Source organism: Anomalospiza imberbis, chromosome 10 (genome assembly GCF_031753505.1).
Source record: "Anomalospiza imberbis isolate Cuckoo-Finch-1a 21T00152 chromosome 10, ASM3175350v1, whole genome shotgun sequence".
Lineage (NCBI taxonomy): Eukaryota > Metazoa > Chordata > Aves > Passeriformes > Viduidae > Anomalospiza > Anomalospiza imberbis.
Window position 1 is genome coordinate 16,588,968 of NC_089690.1, and position 6,573 is coordinate 16,595,540.

Genomic DNA, 6,573 nt, shown 5'->3' on the forward strand with positions numbered 1-6,573 from the left:
AGTTCCAAAGCTCTTTCAAAACAGGCAGCTAGCAAGCCCTTAACTATGAGGCTTTATCTGTCAAGACTGGGATAAAAATCCCTACTTGCAAAAAGATATTTGGCCCTTCAGCCTCAGTTCTTTAAGGAAACCAGTAGAGATCTTGCAAGATATGTGGCTCAGTATAGAATTAACTGAAGGATTCCTTTAGACCTGACGTTGTCCTGAGCTGCTTCTGGCTGTGGCCATGTAGATAAACCCTGGGCCCCGTGGCCTCTCCTGTTCTCCACACAAAACGAATTCCTTTGAAGTCAGACTGTGACCTTTTGAACATTGGCTGCGCTGACACAGTGTGTGCATGGGGTGTGGACTCTGAATTAGGAGAACCCCTCAGTAGGATTCAATTTAGATTACATCGCAACTGCTTGTTAGTACCCAATTTTAAAGGTATAAAAGGAAAATTCATGGTCATTTGCCTATATAGATTGTGAAGGAGAACTTTGACATCCTGCTACCATTAGGTATGTTGTGTAGTAAAGCTCCTCTGATAGGGCTGGGTGCAAACTGCAGAGTCAGCCCTTGCACATACATTTGCCTCCGAGCTGAATTCCATTTTCTGTAGCTAAAGCTCAAGGACCTCCAGGTACATTTACAAAATTTTAGGACTCCACAGTTCCCCTTGCCAGTGCTTCCAAGTAATGGCTTTTGTTCTGTCAAGCTTGAAAGGTCTTGCAGTTAAATTGCACATTGAAATCTGAAGACAATGCAGTGAATATAGTGAGTATCCACAACCATTCATTCACTGTATTTCCATAATGGAATTGCTTGCCCATGTGGTTAAATAGCATATCTAAGCAAAATGCATCTCTTCAGGAATAACATTCTACATATTAAAATAATATTTGTCACCTTCTTTTGGATTCCTCTAGTGATATTACAGTGACGTGACATGAAGAATAGGAATAAACATTTTTAATTTGGTGACATGCTCTCAGTATTTTTATTGGACTGGGTCCTACCACAAAGACATCATCTGTACTTGAACATTTGCTTCTTTTTCTCTCTTTGTAACCCAAAGTGGAACATAAGACAAAGGTAAATATCCTTCTGAAACAGAGCACAGTATGAAGCTATTCCTTGTAAGAAGGAATCACAGATGTTATCTACTTTTTTTTCCTCTAACTAGAGAGTTTAATAAAATATTTTGGTTTTTTTTTTTTAGAATCAGAACTGTCAAGGTTGGAAGAAACCTTTAAGATCACTAAGAACAACTATCACTGTAACCCTCAAAACCACATCACCCAGCATTAGACACCTCTTAAACTCCTCTGGGGATGGCAACTCTGATGGCAACAACAGGGCCTGGTGGGAAGGCCAGCATTTGCCATGGAAATTAGAAGACACATCTTCATGGAGGTCAACAAGACCAAGTGCAAGACCCTGCACAAAGTCCTGCACATGGGTTGGCACAAATACAGGCTGGGAGGAGAATGGGTTGGGAGCAGCATTAAGGAGAAGGAGTTTGGGGTGTTGGTTGACAAGAAGCTTGTCATGAGCCAGCCCAGAGAGTTAAAGTGTCCTGGGCTACACCCAAAGGGGTGTGGGCAGCAGGTTAAAGGAGGGGATTCTGCCCATCTGTTCTACACTGGGGAGACCCACTGGAGTCCTGCATGCAGCTCTGGGGTCTTCAATATAAAAAGGACATGGACTTGCTAGAGAGATCCCAGAGGAGAATCACCAAGATGATCAGGTGGCTGGAGCTCCTCTCCTGTGAAGACAGGCTGAGAGAACTGGGAATGTTCAGCATGAAGAAAAAACTCAGGGGAGAGCCTATAGCACCTAAAGGGGCCTGCAAAAAAGCTGGAGAGGGACTTTTCATAAGAGTATGCAGGGATTAGACAAGGAGGAAGGGCTTTAAAGTGAAAGAGGCTAGATTTAGATTAGCTGTAAGGAAGAGATTCTTTAGTGTGAGGGTGGTGAGGCACTGGAAAAGGTTGCACAGAGTTATGGAAGTGTTCAAGGGTTGGATACGTGCCTGAGCAACCTGGTCTAGTAGAAGGTGTCCATAGCCATGGAGGGGGGTTGGAAGAACATGATCTTTAAGGTTCCTTCTAACCCAAACCATTCTATGAGTCTATTTCTTGTGTCTGAAGACCTTGCATAGGAGAAGTGGCTCGTGTTTACCCTATTCTCTGTGCAAGAGAGGATAGGTTTACATTTGTTTATAGGGTTTGTGAATTATTATCGATCAATAAATCTGCCATCTAGGATCCCTCAGGAAATCACCAGAGTTGCATTAACTGCATTCTCCAATACCAGTGACCTTAGTAAAGACCTGATGAGACACTCCTGCCGTTGGGTGAATGTTAATAACAAAAGCAGAGATGAATCCATGTGGTCAGGCCCTGGGCTGAAGTCCATATGTGCTAAAGTCTTCGGTGCAACAGCCCTTACACTTTGCTTCTCTTTAAAAGTCCCTGTGGCATTGCCTTTTAGTCCCCTTACTTAATTTACAGTGGTTAGTGTCTCTCATTGTGCTGTCTTTGCAACACAGCTCTCCTTAGAGATGCAAAAGCCTGCTTTGCTGAAGACACTTATACAAACCCCTCATTTAGAGCTAAGGGCTAAGAACATTTTCTTTTGGTGAACTTAATAGAGGCTTTACCACTGATGTCAGTGAGGCCAAGTTCCCACCTCTTTTTCAAGCAAGACTTAACACAATGAAGTGACTAGTAGAAATTATGCAAGAATTATAACTCCCAGGACAGAAAACCAGTGGAGTGTCATGTAAATCTTTGGTGTAACAGGATCAATGAGCGTCAATGCAGTTTTATGAGTGTTCATTTATTTATATGTGTCTACCTTTTGAGGCAGAGCTTACATGTCCTTGGGAAGTACTGCAAAGCTCCCACACCTTGTTATATAGGTGTATGTAAATATGTCATGCACAGTAAATACACTCATAAAGTTTTATTTTTGAAGCTGCCTTTTCAACCTCTTCTAATGTTAGCTCTGAGCAAACAGGCAAACAAAAGCCTCACAACCATACAGGGAGAAACAAGTTGTGAGTAGCATTTAAGCCACCTGTCTGGGAAATTGCTTTGGGCCCATGTGATGTGCCAGCAATGGAAAGGTCTGAATGAAGATACTGGCAAATGGAAACTGAGGGTCTATCCTAGCACAGGGTACAGCTGTGTTCATATATTGACCATTTTACTCCTCTGTCAGTCTGAGCCCTGAGACTGCTGCTTGGGTTGGAAATGGCAGAGAGCAGCTGTGCAGGTTCTTTCAGCAAGCTGACCTGGGGATGAGGGCCTGAGCAGCCATTTGTGCTGCAGGGACAGAGTAGAGGAGCTCTCATGAAGTGGGAGGAGCAAGGTGTGCTCAGCTTTTGGAGCAGAAAATGTGATGGCAGAAGAAGCTGGAGGAGAACATTTATTCCAACATCTCTGGTGGTATCACAAAGCCAGCAGCACCCAGATGCACTTGGAGAGGGCACTGACTCCACACAGTGCCAGGAATCTGCACAAGTAAGACAATCAAATATATGGCCAGGAGAGCCCACATTCAGGCAGCAAACAGGAGAGAAATCCAGGAACATTCTGAGTTCTGAGAAAGCTCTAATCTCATTTCTCATCTGGTGAGGAGTGGCATGTGCTAGCATATACCAGGATGAATGAATAGGCTAAGTTTCCCAGATAATTTCTAGAGAAAGGCTCCTCCTGAAGAATCCTGGACTGCCTTAAGTGACAGGATGATATAATCATCCATGGCAGGATAACTTTGCAGTAAAAATTGATGAATAAATCAGAGAGAGAGCACACTTGGCAAGCAGATCACCAAATATCAGAAGTCCTTCCCAATAAACACAGACTGTCCCCAGTGCTGAAGTGAAAGAAATGGCCAAAAATTTTTGACTAAGTTCATTTCCTTAGACCAGCCTCCACTATCAAAGCATAAAAATTTCCGAAGAAGTACAAGTTCAACAAGTTTATAATGTGAATACTCCTGTGGTGTAGATCACTTCCAAACAGAGTCACAAAAGGGAAAAAACAGACTCCAAAAAAATGTGATCTCCTCCCTCCTCCTCCAATATTTAACAGAACTTCTGTTTTGTGATATTTTCCGAAGATCATGTTTTGTGTATTCTGGGGTGGAACAAAATGAATTTGAGACCTCTAAAGTTATCATAAAGTGGAATTATTGTTCTAGGGCCAATTATTTAAGCAGACTTGAAGTTATAAGAAATACCCTTAGAAATGAGAGATGTTAAAAAAGAAAAGGGCATAGGAGCTGAGAAGTCTGACTGTACCTTTAATTCAGGGGGGAAAATGGTAATCTCTTTGATTCCAAGGACAGTAGCATCTTAAAGACAAAACAAAAGACCTTTGGAATGGAATAACCTAAAACAAGTGAGGACACACCAGAAAGCATCTAATAATATCATAGCAGAGCTATGGGGTATTTTTTTTAAAGTTGACTTTATCTCTCTCTAAATAGCCTCGGAGATGCATAGCCCAACCCAGGAACTTTGCAAATATTAACACTTGTAAATAGCTGATAAATTCTGCAAAAGCCAATGTCTCTCCTAGCCTTACAATAGAGATCAGAATTTTTCAGATTAGAGTTTGGCTGTGTAATGCTGAAAGCCAGAGATTTTTTTAAAATGAAAAATAAAGATGGCCCATTTTAAACATTTTCATATTTCTGAAAAGAACTTGCATGTTGTTTCTGCACCTCATGAAGTCATTATTTGTGGAGGAGCTATCACCTAGTTCACCAGCTGGCCAGCCTTTCAGTATTGGCTTCCCTTTAAAACAAGATATCAAAATCAGTGAAGAAAGTTGCAATGATTGTTGCTAGAATTTCCCAATATAAAAACAAAGAATTAATCAGAATGCAGAGTTCTACAAAACAGAGTAGGACAGAAGACAGGCTAGCTGCCTTTCTTTCAATGCTTATCCTGAAGCCTCTATATCAGCTAGAGAAGCTGCAAACCCTTTGGGAGCCAGGATGTCTCTTGCTAATGTCAGTAAAGACCTTGTCACATTTTCAGCTCTGTGTTACTATTAAAGCCAAGTTGCAAATTCTAGTGTTGTACAGAAAATTAAATGTATATTAAAAGGAACAGTATTGTGCAGCTCAAGCACGGTGCCTTATCTGCTTCATCCCATTCAGACAACGTGTCCATGTGCCTTGTTTGTACAGCATGGAAAAACCCTGATCTGCAGGTGAACAGTCCTTGCAATTGCCCACATTGCAAAAGAAAGCATTTACAGAATATTCTTCAGAGGAAACAAACAGGAGGCCTTAAAAACATGTTGTGCTCTACTGAGAGATAGACGAAGATATGCAGTATGAAATTATTTTTGTTAGCAGTCAGAGAAATAATGCTAGTTATTTTAACTCGCCCTCGGAGTTACTGCTTTGAAGGAATGTGCTAAATGCTATGCATTTCTCATGTGTCTATTTGAATATGAAGATTCAACAGCATGAGACTACATGTGTTCTAAAAAAAAAGATCAGTGCTTGGCATCTTGGTGTGCGCTGTGTACGATTCATTTGATTCCTTGCAATGCAGCTAAGATCTACATTTTTAATATTTGCTAGCAGTGTCTCCAGTTTTGGGTTGTTAGCCTAAATTGCCTTGCAGATGTTGGATGTTCTGGGAGTGAGTACTCTGTGCTGCTTTGAAAAGCCTTAAATGAAAAATCCAATATTATTTTGGGAGGCACTCAAGAATTATCAATTGCCTAAATACATGAATATTTCAAGTGCTCCTGAAGATAATAGTGCTTGAAAACCTCATGCAATAATATTCTGAGATGCTGTAGAGCTTACTTCTCATTATATCTCTTTGATCATTGATTAAATATTATTCACCACTCCTTCTACAGTTCATGAGAGGCTCTACTAGACTTTAAAATATCTTGAATTTGGAGTTGCTTAGTCAGGTCAGAAGCCCTGTTTCTCAGTTTGAATATTTATCGAGTTCAGATTTTTTCAAAGGCAAAAAAGCAACACAATATTTTTTCCATGGCCTCAAATTTTGCAAGTCATTCCAATACTTTTAGATAATGATACTGAAATAGTTTAAACAAGTGCCTTAAGCAGTGCTTAGTATCACATAGAATTAAATTAGAGTGTACACAGAAATTACTTCATTTGAACCTGAAAACCTCACTTAATAAACAAACAAACAAAAAACCAAACTCCCTAAGAGTTCCAATTTAACACAAAAAACCCCAAACAATGAGAGCAACAAATACTGACAACTGTATCCATGTCAAGCTATAATTTTCATAACTAGCTTAATTTTTGGTCTGCAAGAGATGCAATAACCAGTTAGTGCAACATCTGAGACTTTCATTGTTGAGCTACATTCATTTCACCCAGCATAAGTTATCCAAAACTGGCGTGCCTAAGCTGGATATCTATACTGCCTCCCTAGTCACTGCAACGAGAGACTGATATACCCAGAGATGTCTGAGAGAGAATGCAGTGAATAGGCTTTTGGAGGTGCTACAGCTGGAGATAAATGTCTCCCTAGATTTGCTAAAAACTGGAATATAATTCCACTTTTAAAGACAAGCA